The sequence below is a fragment of the Peromyscus maniculatus genome, chromosome 1 (assembly GCF_049852395.1).
Source record: "Peromyscus maniculatus bairdii isolate BWxNUB_F1_BW_parent chromosome 1, HU_Pman_BW_mat_3.1, whole genome shotgun sequence".
NCBI classification, from domain to species: domain Eukaryota; kingdom Metazoa; phylum Chordata; class Mammalia; order Rodentia; family Cricetidae; genus Peromyscus; species Peromyscus maniculatus.
In genome coordinates this window covers 195874690-195891108 of record NC_134852.1, presented here as the reverse complement: position 1 = coordinate 195891108, position 16419 = coordinate 195874690, and the positions used below count along the sequence as shown (strand labels likewise).

At 46.8% G+C, this 16419-nt stretch overlaps 1 pseudogene; it reads right to left on the bottom strand.

The window, feature by feature from the left end:
* Positions 1-1203: 1203 nt before the first annotated feature.
* Positions 1204-1293, bottom strand: LOC121826967 (U6 spliceosomal RNA; annotated as a pseudogene).
* Between the last annotated feature and the right edge of the window lie 15126 nt (positions 1294-16419).

The following is a 16419-nucleotide window of genomic DNA, read 5'->3' as shown; positions in this document are numbered from 1 at the left end:
AAAACCCCAAAAGTACAACCCTATAACAAAGTGCAAAATATATCAAGGTAAAGTGATAATAAATAAGAAATCTATTCACATAACATGAGAATTAAAAAAGAACCAAAAATTTTGCCAGAATATTTTTTGGAAAAGAAACATTGAGAATTCATCTAAAAAGTCCAGTTTCAAATGGGCTCTTTCTTTTTTCTTGGTGGGAGAGGAGGGCAGGTCCGGCTGTGGAGCCCTGGCTAGCCTAGAACTTGCTGTGTAGACCAGGTTGGCCTCACACCTGTGGCACTCCTCTGCCTCCTGAGGGCTGGGATTACAGCTGTGCACCACCATACCCAGCTCAAACATACTCTTTCAACCATCTAACTAGAAATAGAACAGCTGCTGTTTTCAAATACGGACATTTCTGTGTCTGCTTCCAACCTGAACTGTGAAACAGCTACAACAGGTGTTTTAAGCCTCTCTCTACAAACCCCACGCCTGTATCTGCCCCATGTTCATTTCAGGGGATCACACGGTCCCCCAGGTATGGGTTTTGCTGCTTCTTCTGTGTTACTCAATTCCAAGTACTTGAGTGGTACTTGATGCTAGGTTTCTGTATTGTAAAATACTCTGGATTTTTGTTCCAAATGACTTGGTTACATCATTTGAAAACATAATTTTTAAGATTTGCTAAGTATAGCTGGATGGTAGTGGTGGTGCACACCAGTACTCAGGAGGTAGAGGCAGGCAGATCTCTGTGAGTTTGAGGCCAGCCTGGGCTACAGAGTGAGTTCCAGGACACTTAGGGCTGTTACACAGAGACGAGCTGCCTCAAAAAACCAAACTAAATGCATGAAAACCACCATCCCCACCATCTCCACCACACCACCACCACCTCCACCACCTCCACCACCACCATCACCACCACCACCTCTACCTCCACCACCACCACCTCCTCCTCCTCCTCCTCCTCCTCCTCCTCCTCCTCCTCCTCCTCCTCCTCCTCCTCCTCCTCCTCCACCACCACCAACAACAACCACCACAACAAAACTCCACCATTTGTTAGGCAGGACTGCAATCATGTTTAGCTTAGAAGCCATTAGTCCTTATTTCTGGGCACATATCCTGCTGTGCTACCTTCATGAACCTTGAGATTTCCAGGTTTGGCTGGTGGGAACAGACACATTCCTATCCTGTGTGGGTGTCACTCACTTCCTCCCCGGCTCCCCCTTTAACGAATGTGCGTGTCATCCTTGCGCAGGGGCCATCCTAATTTCTGCACCGTTCCAGTTTTAGAATGTGTGCTTCGGAAGTGAGCGCGCTCACTTCTAACCAGTCCTGAGGTTCTAGATCGTCAGCTTCCTTCCATGTATGGCTGATCAGTGTGCGGCTCCGTAGTCAAGTGGAATCCCTCTGCAAACTTGTAGAATGTCCACTGTCTGTTAGGGCTCTCCTTCCTCCTCTCTGTCCTAAGAACATTAGCGGCCTTGGTCTCCCCACACCCTCAGCTCTGGTCCTCAACTCTGAGAGCTTGCCCAGCTCTGCCTGGGTCTCTTTTGTGACACTGTGGCTTGGGAACTCTCTCAAGGCAGTGAATGGGGAATGGTCATGCATGCCGTCCTCCTCGGAGATCATGGTCCTTCTGGTAGCCAGTGTTTTTCAAATTGTTGTTTTTGTATTTTGTTGACTTTTCAATTGCTTTAGGTGGGAGGGGAAGCCAGCCCCCACTGGCTGTTTCATACTGGCCGGAGGTAAAAGCCTGCAATTAACCATTAAGGCACACTTCTGTCCTGAAAGTTATTTGCATGTTTTGTGGAATAAGATTCATCTATGGATTCATCGAGTAAAACAATGGGCTTGCTCACTGGAAAATTGTTCTTGACCGAGTGACCTGTCCTTTGCTTCGGGAGCGATGCCGTTGCTCACGCTAAAATGGCAGAACACAGCTACGCCGAGTCTGAACCAAAGCTGCACTAAATCACCGTGTGTGTACTTCCCGATGACTGCCAAACACAACTGTAGTTCTAGGCACAGCCACTTGAGCTGGAGCAGCGGCATTAAATCTTGGCCTCACTCAAGTACGGCCCATTCTGTGGTTTGCTGTAGGGCTGACACGTCAATGACATTATGAGGAAGACGAAACTCAAAGGTAAGATTTATAAACATGTGCTCCCTGCTCTTAGATGAAGTGTCCCTGAAGACTTCAACGTAAAGTGGGTCTCTCTAAGGCAAAATCCCGATCACGCTCATGACTGTGGAAATCTGAGCGAGTGCTGGTGGTTGAGAGTGCTAGTGGGAGGGAGCATAAAGTACAGCGAAGGGATAGAAATTTCTGGTAGGAGCAGAGGAAGGATGGGGGTGTTTCAGACATGAGCTGAGTTACTCGAGTGTAAGTGTTCTCTCTAGAGCCTGGATTTGGCAGTTAAAGCTGTGTAGCCTCAGGGGAGTTGCTGCATGTTCTTGTTCTCACAGGGATGAGACACCATGGTGTGTGCGACACCCTCCGCAGTGAGCCTGGTGGACAGCCTGGCTATTGGGGTCACCGTAGTCATTCTTGCTGCTGCTTTGGAGAGGTTCGTGTGCAAGGGGGCAAGGGCCGCTGAATGCATGGGGCATCATCAGGGAAGGCCTTGAGAAGGGGGAAGCAAGGGAATAATTCCAAATAATGAGATATATAGGGATTCTGAAGTGGAAAATGGCCATGGAGAGAATGGGCTAGTTCAACTGAAAAAAAAAAAAAAAACCATGCTTCCAAAGACCAGGAAAGAGAAGCCCCGGTGTCTGGGCCTCAGTGGGGCCCACTCTATACCTCTGGGGGTGGCTTTGTGCACTGCCATTGCTTAGGACTCTCCAAGTGACTACATGGGCAGCAAAGGCTGAGAACCATTGTTCTAGAGGTAAACACGGTGTTTAATGGTGTGTTTATTTTCGAGCTGTGTGATGGTTATAATAAGACACCTGTCAGGGGAAAAAAAATCCAAGTTTATGGATTCAAAGACCATAAAACTCCCAAGCATTCTCATTTTGTTGAAGGACCCAAGGCTCAAAGAGATTAGTCAATTTTGTACCCTAAAGGAGACATTCAGTGAATCCCCAACTTTGATTTAACTCTTCTCTGTTGTCATCAGCAAAAACCCATTGGGATTTTGTTTTCTGTTGCTTGTAACACAACATGGACAGGCTGTGGAGGCTACATAATATTGAAGAGAAGTTCCTTTTGGCTCGTGGCTCTGGTCTAAGGTCACGTGGCTGCCTCTGGTGATAGCCTTGCTGATGGAGTCCTGGTGACGCAGAGTATCACATGGCAAGGGACAGAGAGCCTGTGCGTGTGTGTATTCTGGTCTCTTCCTGTTCTTATACAGCCACAGTATTAAATCACGGGGCTCCACCCTGATGACCTTATCTTACCTCAGGCACCTCCCAAAGGCTTCGTCTGATTGACTGCACCCCTCCTCCAAGTGCCCCACAACGAGATTATACTCCAACGGGAGTTTCGGGGTGAGCAAACCACACAGAAACCATAGCATCTCTTTCTCTTTTTTCACAACACTCCGCTGATCCCCTGGCCTTGAGATTCACTGCTGCATGTGCAAGGCAGCACAACCCTTCCAAAGGCTCTTGGTTCAGGTTGTGGAGCGCTGTATTCGAACCCATTTAAAGGCACCTACATGGTTGTAGACCACATCTGCAGAGACAAACTGTCTAAGGATTCTCTCATAACTCTTTGAGCCTGGGAGAAGGGTGGCCTCTAGAAGAGGGTGCACTCTGTATCTTGAGGTACTCAAGGTGACAGTGCTCTGACTTACAGTACAGCACTCCTTCTTCTTTGTTTACAAAGTGGCTTCGAAGTCTGGACCGTGGCGGCGAGTCCTGCCAGAGTTGGTGGGGACACGGCATTTGTGGGAATTCTGTGACTCAAGAGGCAAAAGGTCAGCCACTTTTCATTGACAGTGTGCTTGCTGCCCCAGGGTTTATCTCCGGGAATCTTGACTGGGTTCCAGGGGCCCGCTTCACCTCCATTGTTATCTGGAAACACAGGAACAGCAATTTTGTCCTGCCAGACCGGGTCAGACATTGGACCCCGTGCCCCACGCCCTTCCCCCATCAGGGAAATCTTACATTCTTCCAAAGTAGTTGGAAGAGGATTCTTAAAAACACAAACCTGCTCACGAGCCCCTCCTGTATGCATGCATCTTTGTCCTATTTATTCTCTCTCCTTTATCTTCTCTCTGGTTCAACAAAATAACCCCAAATATGACCCAACACTGGAGCACACCCCACTCCTGGGTGACATGCCTGAAATCCCTGGAGATACTTGCCTTTCACTTTTTTTTTCCTTCTTCTTTGAGACAGGGTTTCTCTGTGTAACAGCCCCTGGCTGCTTTGGAACTCTCTTTGTAACCTTGAACTCACAGAGATCCACCTGCCTCTGCCTCCCGAGTGCTGGGATTAAAAGTGTGCATCACCACACCTTGGTGCCTTTCAGTCTTAAACTCATCAAGAGCTCTGAACCCACAAACAACTCCAGCCCACAGTCACAGCAAAAGTGGCTCTGAGTTACACATGTGTTGCTCACACCTCAGCGGCCATTATCTTACCTGGAGGTGTGAACCAGACTCAGCCACCCTTAGCAGAGCCAGCATCTATGGTCACAAACCACCCTTAGGTCCCTGAGAAACACATGGAGACAGGGAAGGGAGGCAGGGTCATTAGAGAATAGACCTGTCCTTTCCTTTTGTTCAGAAGCAAGACAACCGGGAACTTTTGCGCTAAGTTGGTGTGCTGATTTCTAGAACATTCTTACAACAGACACTGACTTGACTCCAGGGCCAAGAACAGCGACTTCTTTCTGTCCAGCACTGTTTGCTGGGTTCTTCCAGCTGTCGTGGGGCAGTTCTCGCTAAATGCAAACGATTAGCATTTCCTGTTAAAACATTTCTAATAAATAAATGAATACATCATCTTCCCAACCCAAAGCAGGTCTGCAAACAGCCTAGGAGCTACTTACTTGGAGCTAAGGACAGATTTGGACCACCCAGCACCAGCCCACTGGCCTGGGGCCAAGGCTGCTTTTGTTTGAATTCCTGTATGAGTAACCGCTCAAGCTGACGCCGGCCAAACTCAGTGAAATATTATTTTTAATATTAAATAAATAGATGGTGGGGTGTGTTGATTTTTTTCCCCTTTCAGTAAGTTGCAGTATCATACTCCAGAAGCCAGCTCTTGTATCCAAAGTTCTGCAGATAGAAGGAAGTTGACATTTTCTTTGGCCCCCCTCCTCATGGAATACTTATCCCCCAAGAGGCAGAGAAGTCCCAATTGGGGTTAACAGGACCCTATTTAGAAGAGCTGGGACTTCGAATGCTAACAAAGCTTGTAAAAGATCATCAACCATTTTTGATAATTTTTCTAATGGTTTCCTTGCAGTATACAAAAGCATTGTATATAAAAAACTGAGAGCACAGATAAACAGTCGAAGTGAACGGCCCAGTGGGAGCTACTTCCTGACAAGTAAGCTGAATGCTCACCCCAGGTTTCTCACTGAAGTTATCATGACATACTTAATATATGTTGACTTGGTGGAAAGGGACCCACACCGTACATATGTATATTTTGTTTACAGGAGTTAATTTGACATTGATTTTATGACAATAAGTTCTCTGCTAAAACTCTTCTCTTAAAGGACTACTTAATTTCCCGTCTTATGCATAAGCCACTGGTGGACTCCGCCAGTCTCTTCTTGTTCTCAAGTTTTTGTCTATCATAAATAGAATTCTAGTTTAGAAACAAACACAAACAACATGTATTGCTACATCTTTGCTTCTCTCTTGATTGTTTCCTTGGGACAAATGTCTAAGACAGATTTCTAAGGCTTTGGCCGCCGAATGCCAAACTGTCCTCTAGAATGACTAAACCCATTTACACAACGACCAGCAGGCAGTCAGGATATTCCTCTGCTACACCTTTGCCACTCTGCATATTAGTCTAAAAAAAGAAATCTTTGGCAGTTGTTGTTGTGGGGGGCAAGTGCAGAAGAACACAGAACCGCAAACACTGAACAGGAGATGTGGGTAATACATGGCCAATGAAGGGCTCAGCTCAACAAGGATACTGGGATGTGAGCATCAGAAAGGCTCAGGCATCAGGAAGTGGCAAGATCCTTTGGTATTGGGCTGGCTGGCTGAAGTCAGTACACAGAAGCCCAAGGTGAGCCAGGCCAGAGATACTAGGAGTCTCCCCAAAGAGAATCTCAGTGGCATTTAATCATAAGGAAAAGACTGTGAAGTCAAGAATGTCTTGGGGACACTGGGATTGACCAATTCAGAACAGTTTCTGGGTAGCAGAATTCCTCTCTACCTGTGGCAGGCTAATGTGCATGCCAGAGTTCCAAGAGAGACAATGTCCGCAATGTTTCCTGAGCGTGTTAAATAAGTATATAGCCAGCCCCTCCCCACCCACTTTATTTTCTACTGAGCATCTCATGGGTCTAGTGCTTGGAGGGACACACTTGAAAAACCCCTCTGATGACGTAAGGGGGAGGAGACAATCTCTCACAGAAAGAGTTAGAACGGAAGGCAGGACAGAATTCTTCAGTAGCTACCATTTGATGTGTGATAACATTTCATTGCAAGGGAGGCCCAAAGCAGAGAGCATTAGACGACAGGCTGAAAGAGACTCCAGGGAAGCCAGACATCGAGTGGGAAGTTCTAAAAATATTTCATCACTCGATCTTTTATTGTTGTGTGCAGCTTTTTGTGGAGGCACAATAGGACATAGTCAAAGTGAAACACATTCTCTGCTCAGCCAGGAAGCCTTGTGCCTAAGAACAGGCACCACACCACGGTCCACCCCAGGGCCTGCTTTGTAGCACACAGGGACTCCAAAGCGGCAGAATCAATTCCTAAAAGCCTAAATGCACTGCACACTACAATGCTTCAGAAAGGCTCTAGAGTTCCACAACAAAGAGACAATTATTTAATAAAGCTTTCTGTTATTTTTTTAAAAACTTGCAAGGCAACTCACACTAAAATTGAAAGAGGCATTTTGAAGTGAAATCGGGGCACACACACACTGGGATCTAAAAGCCTGTAGAATTTTTTAAAGTGTGGGTGCGATTCAAGTAGTTGTGTTAAGATCGACACGGAGTTTCACCGGATCAGTGTTTGCCAGCCACCTCTAGCCGGGTTGTGTTTTGGGTGTGTTTCTGCAGTCGGTCACTTATCTTGGGTCATTACTCTTTGTTCCTGTCTACAGTTCTCAATTCAATGGGACTCACGCTGGACTGTCAGGCTGACCAATAACATTCCAGAAATTTCTGTGATGTCAGCAAATGTAAATCATAGTGACTGGTCTGATACACCCAGGGTCGGTGAATGGAACTGATACTATTCTATTCAGAAGGAAAAGGACTTGACATTCAGTTAACCCAGTCAACTCAATCCCAGATAGGGAGTTGGGCCTTCGTGCTATCAAAAATAAGATACAAACCATTATTAAGTAACTTTATAATCGCCTCAGGGGTCCAAGTCTCTGAGGAAAGGAACTTCAACATTTGAGATTTTTCTGAAACATTTCTAGCTTTTGATAACTGTTGGAACTTCTAGAATCAACTAATCTTGAGTCTCTAAACGGCACAGCCAGTGGCAGCACACACGCTTCTGTTCTCACCCTGTGTGCCTGTGGCAGACATCTCTAATCCATTACCACATTCTTTTCCATTGAGCAGTGTTTACCTCTTAATACAGCATTCCAAGCAAACCAATGAATCAGTTGCTAAAAACAAAATCAACTTCCCTTTCCTGCTTGGCCCTATTTTGTAGGTGATGTGTTCACGAGGCAAGTATGAAGGACAGGCTCAGAGTCCCCTGAGCAGAGAAACTTGGTCTTTTAATGACAGATATAGACAGATACAGACATTCAGAGAACTACGATGTAGAAATATAAATCTAACCTCTTGAGGCTGGCGAGATGGCTCAGTGGTTAAGTGCACAGACCCAAGTTGGATCCCCAGGACCCACATCAGTGGCTCACAACCACCTGTAACTCCAGCTTCAAGGGACTCTGACACTTCTGGCCTCCACAAGTGCCTGTACATACATGTACATACAAAGACACATGCACATACATGTAATTTTTAAAAATAAACAAAGTAAGTCTTTAAAAATATGACTTCTCTCCCATCCTCAATGACATGATGGTTGATGGTCCATACAAATCTCCTCCTCCTCCTTTTTTTTTTTTTTGCCTCCTGTGACCCTTTCTCAAGCACAGGTACAAGGATTGGACAGAAGGGATCAGAGCGGTTAACAAAATACAGAGCAAGAACAAGTCTGGGCTGAGGACATATACAAAGTTACCTTGGGATAATATGGATGTCACTCCCACATGGCCACAGGGTTGGAGGGATCTTGGTCTCATATAGGTTTCTTGGAGCTTGGCAGCTGAGTGGAAAAGGTAGTGGAGGCATTACCCTGTACTCAAGACTGAAGAGAAGTTAAAGAAGACAAGTGAGCAGGAGGTGGCATGAGCCTGGCATCCTGGCACTCAGGATGCTGAGGCAGGAGGATGATAGGCAGATCAAGGCCAGCCTGTGTTACGCAATGAGATCTTTCCCAGAAAAGAAAGAAACAGAAGTTTGTGTGTCTAGGAAGCAATAGAACAGGATGATGAAAGCAGCTTGGGGTCTCGCAGCCCAGGACCTTTCTGATGTACGTGTGCTTCTTGTGTTGGGATGTAAAACGTCAGGCAGATGTGTGGAGCCAGGAAATCATTTCAAATACTTAGGATAAATGACCCTTCTTGATGACTTTAAGGGAGCATTTTTATTTACAAAAATAATGATACATCATGAAGTAGAATGCATAATTTACATGACTTTTTACAAGACCTTGCAAGATTTCAAAGACACTGGTACCAGTGGCATCGGCCCTTCCGGCCACACTCTCTAACGTGCTTATTGTTCTGTGCCATTTGGGTAGGAGGTCCATTTCTCTACCAGGATCCCCTTCTTCTCCTTTCCTGCCCCTCTTCTTCCTCTTTGTCCTTTCATTATTGTCCTTTATTTGGGCCACGGTGCCACCAGTGTCCCAGCACCCAAAGGCAGCTTGCTTGTGAGAGGATTTCAGAAGCACAAGGCTGTAGTCAGGACTACAGTTACAGGAGGAGCCAGCTCTTCCAGAGTGATGGAGAGAGAGATGGGGAGAGATTGAGTCACACCCTGGACTTAGTCACCCTCGTTGGGTAAAGAAGGACCTGAAGTTGAACTGCTCTGCTCAAGCATGTATCCCATGTAAGTGTATGAGTTAGCTCAGGCTGCTGTAACAAAATGCCATAGACCGGATGGCTCAAACAATGGAAATGGTTTAATTCTGTGGTTTTGGAGGCTAGAAGTTGAGATCACTCAAGGGGCCAGCATGATCAGGTTGTGGTGAGAGCTCTCTTCCTGGAGAGATTGTGGCTTTCTTGCTGTGTCCTTATAAGAAAGAAGGGGTTTCTACTCTATCTTCCTATAAGGATAATAATCCTCTCGTGGGACTCCCACCGTCATGACGTCACCTGAACCTAAGTATTTCCCAAAGGTTCAGTCTGCAGATACCATTACATCGGGGAGTAGCAGGGCTTCAGATAGGACTTTGGGTGGGGGTCGGGAGATGCTGTTTAGTGCATTGCAAACAGTCAGCACAAAGTAGCAGAAGAACCAACTCAATGGGGCTTAAGCGACAAAGGGACTCACTGGCCTGGGTAGCTGCAGGCCAGCTAGGGTGGGCCTCAGGAATAGGCACTCCTGAACAGAGTCAGGAGCAGCCTGTGCCATGCCGGTGGAGACTCTAGCATTCCTAGCATGGGTTTCAACTGAAGACTGACCATTCTGTTATTTTTTTTAATTATTTTTTTTTAAATTTCATACATGGGTACACTGTATTTATATTCTTTCTGTCCCTTTCCCTCACCTCAACCCCTCCTGCATGCCCCACAACTCTCTGGAATTAATGATCTTTTTTATATTATTATTGTTACACACACACACACACACACACACACACACACATTATTGTATCTATTTAGTGTTGCTCATATGTACAAGGGTTTAGGGCTGGCCACTTGGGATTGGATAATTGGATAACCCATCAGGGACTCCTCCTGGGGGAGACTCAATCCTCCCCTCCCCGTCAGCTGTCTGTAGCTCTTCATCTAGAGTTGGGCCTTGTGAAACTGCCCCGTGCGCTTGGGCATATTGACCGGTGTGGTCATTATGTAGGTCTTGTTTATGCAACAGCTTTGTTGTGGTGCGCGGGTGCAGTATGCCTGTCATGTCTAGGAGACAGTGTCTTACAGCAGGAGCTTGGATTTTCTGTGTTTAAAAGCCTCTCTACCTCCTCTTCCTCAATGTTTGTGGAGCTTTAGGTGTCAGGGTTGTGTTGTCGCTGGACCAGTTGGGACTGGGTCCACAAAGTCACTTCTCCTCTGTTTTGACTGTTGTGGGTTACTGTGGCAGCCTCTTTCTGCTGTAAAAAGAAGCTGCATTGGGGAGGGGTGGGTGCTACGTTTATCTGCGGGGATAAGGACAGGTATTTAGAAATCAGCTAGAAATGACATTGGTTCAGGAAAACGTCAGTAAGACTGCTTAATGTTTGGAATGTTCCAGATGTCTCGCTTCCTGGTTCAACAAATGGACACATCTCACTTGTTGGGATTATGTCATGAGCTCATTACCAAACCAGCCACAGAGGCTAGGATGATGGGCTGCGCCAATTTACTTAAATCTCGAGAGCTCAAGGACCAACCATCCCAATTATATAACTGCTTCATAACCTGGGAAAGGAAAGAATAGAGGTTATGGGAGGTAACTTTGTTGTTCACTGCAATTTTCTCCTTAAAACTGTTCACTCTGACTGTTGGCTATGTCTGGAATATAGCAAGTTCTCAGTAAATATGAGCTGTCTAACTGCATGTCTGCCCATGTATTAAAGCTTCCGTGAGCCTTCTGGGAAGGGGTAATGATGGGGCAGGCACTACAGAAAGCATAAATGGAAATGCTGTCAATCTGAAGGTCAACTCTTCTCTGAACTCATGTTGTGGCAACACGGAGGAATTTAAGACGGGGCAGAAGTGCGTAGTTCCAGCGCTGCATTTGTGGCTAATGGGACCACCTCTCGTCTGCACTGATGCCCTCCCTCAGATCTGGGGAAAGCCACCCCTTTCTTCTTCTGTATTGAAACTGGGCACTTTAAACATTCACTGTGACATGTGCCAAAGCCATTTTGCAAATGATTTTGGAATAGATCTTGTTTTAAAGTTGGGAGTTCTCATTCTGAACAAAATGTCGTCACCAAAAGCCAAATTACTGTGTGGTTTCACTTGGGTGACATTCCTGGAGTAGTCATCTTTGTAGAGAAAGAAGCAGCCAGGGGCTTGGGAGGGCTGGGGGGTCAAGTGAGCGGGGAGTGGTGGTTAATAGATCCGGTGTCGGTTTCACGATAGACGGGTCCTAGAGGTGGGTAATGGCGATTGTTGTGCAACAATATGAGTGGGTTTAACGCTGTTGCATTGTGTGTTTAACGCTGTTGCATTGTGTACTCACAAGTGGGCAAGATGGTAATTTTTATGTTATGTGTATTTGACCACACAAGAGCTAGGAGTCATGTGTGGTTTCTTTCTTTCTTTTTTTCTCTTGTTTTTAAAACTTGAGGTAAAGTCACAAATAGGCATTTATTAGCAAGTGTTGGCTGGCATCCCAGGAACTGGAGGCCTGTGGTGGGGACCCAGCTCCCTTAGAGGGGGAAAGGTGTGAATAGAGCTGTTTCCTGGCCTCCTGGGCAAGTACTGTGTGCCCAGCTCAGCATCAGGGAGGGCATCCTGGAAGAGGCTTTCCTGGCCTGCCTCACGAAGTCTCTGCTTCTCATAGCCATATGCTCTGTTCCTGGTGGCTCTTCCTAGGCTGAGGCCTTAGGATTAGTTGGGGGAGAAGCGGGCATCAGCGGTGCCCATGTGACCCACTGTGTGCCACAGCACCTCTGAATACCTAACTGCAGGATGATGAGTGTTTACGGACACAAGGCCAGAAAGGGGTGTCTAGTGGTCCCCGAAGCCCCCTAGCTTTTTTCTTTCTCTTTCTTTTTTAATTCTTTTTTTCTGCAAAGCCAAGCAAATAATATTTCTGGGGCTGAAGGCACAAAAGGGGAGGCCATCCCTGGCCCCTCTCTTGGCCTAGTGCCTGCCTCTCCCAAGGGTGGCCTGGATAGGACCTGGCCACAGGGCTCAAGGTCCCCAGCACCCTGGACTCCGCACACCTGCTTTCCAGAAAGGTCCCGACATGACCAAGCAGGCCTGTTGGGACAGCGCGGTGAGTCGGGCTGCTCCTGTCCTGGGGCTACAGTACATCGACGACATCCCTTTACGTGAGGAGTGATGGGCAGGAGCCCCCCCCCCCCCCCCCCCCCCCCCCCCCCCCCCCCCCCCCCCCCGCCTCCCAGCTGCTTCTTCCAAATCGGTAGCTGTAACGGTGGCTCAAAACCATAGAAACTGGCACCACCAAGGAGCACGGTCCCGCTTCCACCGCCAGAGCTCACCACTGGGCTTTCAAAAAAAAAAAAAAAAAAATCACCCCAATTCTCCTGTGGCTCTGCTGACCACTGTCCCAGAGGTAGCTAGTGGTAGATTAAAGTTAATGGCTAAGGCTTCTGAAAGAGCTTTGTGAAGCAGATACGCACCTGTGACACACCTCTGACCTCTGACCCTGCTCTTCACGTTGCAACTCAACAGAAATCCTGGAAAGGCAGAGAGAAGGCCTTCCTGGCCTGTGAGAGGCCATCAGTCATCTCCTCTACATGGCTCCATGGCTTCTCTGCTGCTGCACACCACCAAAATGTGTGTGGTTTCTTCTTAACCTCTCTTCTGCCATCATATTCTTAGAAGCTCTTTCCTGTCCCTATTTTCTTTCATTATTTTTAATGTTTGTTTATTTATTTATTTATTTATTTTTGAGACAGGGTTTCTCTGTATAGCCCTGGCTGTTCTGGAACTCACTCTGTAGGCCAGGCTGGCCTTGAACTCACCAAGATCCACCTGCTTCTGCCTCCCGAGTGCTGGGATTAAAGGTGTGCGCCACCACAAGCTGGCTTCCTGGTACTTTTCTCTCGTTTAACAGTCAGCAGACAAGACGGCTTTTTCCACCCCAGGCATCAAGTTTATTATGCTTTTAAAGATTAAGTTTAGACATTGTATGGAGGCGCTCTATATTCTGTCCTGGACTTACTGTGTGCTCTTCTAAAACTCCTTTCCATTTGTACCTGCTCAGCTGAGGGAAATTCTTTTTGCAACTCTATTTTTTCTCCCCAAACAAGACTCATTTTAGTGCTCCCCCGCCCATCATTGTAGTATTTTCCTTGGAAGGTCAGAGCGGTCCAACTAGCTTTGGATAGGATTCAGTTATCCAAATTCTGACACTTACTGGGACTGCAATCTTAGGATCCCCCCCCCTTCCCCAGATGTCCAGTCCCTTTATGAACAGGACCTCATTTGTAACCAGTTTCCCTTGAGAACTACATGGTATCACTGTCACACATGGATACTCAGAGAAGTTAAGTAAATGTTCTGATCTCCGAGGAGCTGGCACCCTTGGCTCAAAGCTCTCCCGACACTGCCCTGTCTGCCCTCCCAACACTGCCCTGCCTGCACCCAGGCTATTCTAAGACATGAGGTGATCATCTCTGACCTCTTGGGGTCTGAACTACTCTTGGTGGGAGCCAAGCAAGGCCTGCTAAGAGCTGTGGTGTGCATGTGGTGTGTGTGTGTGTGTGTGTGTGTGTGTGTGTGTGTGTGTGTGTGTGTGTGTGTGTGTGTAGGGCTTCTGTGATAAGGGACGAGTCATCAGTGTCCTGCCTCATCTCTGTCTTCTCCCCCTCTACACCATGCTAGCTCCTCTGCATCGCTTCTCTGTACTCCAGCTGACACCAGCACACCTAACCCGGAGGACATGCTGATCTTCCTTTTAGGCCCAATCTCTGTCCCTTGTTCAGCAGAACTAAGGATTGCATTTTCCAAAAATAAAGAAATGTTTACTACAAAAGGAAGGTGAAGCCAAACTCAACTACCAGAAAACAAAACAAAGCAAAAACTCTGAGAGGATGCCCTGCAGAGGTAGAGCATCTTTATCACTATTGACTGAACTCCCTGTACCTCAAACCGATGCATGAGCAGAAGGATGCACAATTCTTACTCCGGCCTCCTTCCCTGGCTCCTAGCAGGTCTGAGGGCCTGGGCACCTCCTTGACCTCAGGGATAAAGTTCACATTTCTGCAGGAGCACAGCAGCAACAGCCACTTTCCACCCCTGGAGCCTTGTATCCCTTCCTCCTATGGAGGGCAGAGGGAAACGCGTGGTGAACTGTTAGTGAGGGGGCACTTGACTGGGGTCAACCCTCAAGGTCGTCCCACACAGCATCCTTAGAGATGAGAATGTGTTCCAATTCCAGAACCCCCACCATTGGCTGTGGGATCTCAGGGTGGGCAGGGGAGACTGAGGTCAGAGGACACAGTGGTCCATGAGTCTCTAAGGCAGTGGTTCTCAACCTATGGGCTACCCCCTTGGGGTTGTATATCATATATTTACATTATGATTCATAACAGTAGCAAAGCTACAGTTATGAAGTAGCAGCAAAATCATTTTCTGGTTGGGGGGTCAGCACACATGAGGAACTGTAGTAAAGGGTCACAGCGTGGGGAAGGTTGAGAGCCACTGCCCTAAGGTGTTCACTCTCATTAATGCTCCCAGAGAGCATTCATTGCCTCCATTTTACCCACGAGGAGGGCTTTGAACCTGTTTGTCAAGGTCCTCTGGACTGCTGTAGCCCTTGCCTGAGCAAGCGTTTTCCTGTCGTCTTGCACTTAGTGGACTGTGCATTTGTGAAGCCCTTACAGCTGTGAGTAAACAACTGTTTGAGTTGAATGCATGAATGCCCGTGTTAGTAAGAGGAAAGGAAATGATTTGTATTGCAAGACAGCAAAAGGACAATACCAGAGGCTATTAGAGTAATTCAGTTAGTCTCTTGGCTAATATTTACTGAGTATTCATAGAGTATCTCCCCCTAGTAATGCAGAGTCTACCACTTTGTATCTCCCCCTAGTAATGCAGAGTCTACCACTTTGTACACCAAGAGGGAGAGGAGAAGGCTATGAGGGCAATGAAAAGAATGGAAAATTTGTTTTTTTTTTAAAAACTCATAATTGTAATTTTTAATATTAGTTCATTCTTTTCAGGTAATTTTAGTTCTCAAACTGGAGTAAAAGGTATTGTTAAAGTAAAAAATGATGATGTAATATGATTTTTAATAATTATAATAGTATGTTAAAACATTTTAAAATCCACTTTTATTTTCAAATATTTGTTACCCAGAAACACTTCACAATGTCTGGAAGCTAAGCACTTCTAGAGTCCTGGGGGAGACCCAGTGAAGGCTCACACTGGATTGTTGCTGTGGGCAGAAGTGAGTTTGGGAGAAGATGCTCCACCTACAGGTGTTGGAGAGATTCCAGGGATTGTCTGGAAGGTTCATGTGCCTTGCCGGGGCCATTCACTGGGATTAAGAGGGGACAAGAAGCCTCGGCAGAAATCACAAGGATCAGGAGCACATGCTGTTAGTTTTAGGGGGTTGGCACCACCATTGCTGGGAAGGCCTGATGCAGTCAAGGCTGTAGGTAAGTGAGTGGGAGATGTAGGAAGAAGGGGAGGAACCCAGGGCAAGACTCCCTCCGTGTGGGCATCTGCAGGTCAAGACAGGTAAGACAACAGGCAGGTTAAAGCAGGTTAGCTCTCAGATGACATGGTGAGAAAGGGCACCTGGGAGCAGCTCCTGCAGTGAATCCTCAGAATTAGTGCTGGAGTAGGGGTGAGATGGATCTGGGGCCCTTACGCCTCTTAGCGTCTACCTTGAGTCATTAAATGGATACTGGTTGATACAGAGGGGACATGGAAGCAATTAGTAAAGTGCTTTCGATATAATTGAACCTCAGGTTGTCACAAGCTGAGTGACTTGGGTCAAGTGACTTTCAGAACCTCGTCAGTAAATAAGGGTGGCAGTGACAGCACCCATCTCACTGGAATGTTCTGAGGATGACTTCACGTGCTTCAGGTGGTAAACAGCACCTAGGTGGTGCTGCACCCAGGCCGGAGGGGATCTAGAACTGCTCCATTTGCTCTTTGAGCTCAAGGCCAGCTTCTACTGCTTTAACTTTCAGGGCTCATTAAATTACATGATCTGTCACCATTCATTGTTGTTAATAAGGCAATGCTCAGCTATTTGGAAATACAACCTCTGCTTGCAGAGGTGACTGATATCTGATGCCAAACAACCTCTTTGTCGACCTGGAACCAACTTTTTCCACTGGCCAAGAGACAGCTAAGCCATTAACCCGTCACATGAGCCATCCTTGTGTTACTGTTACCTAA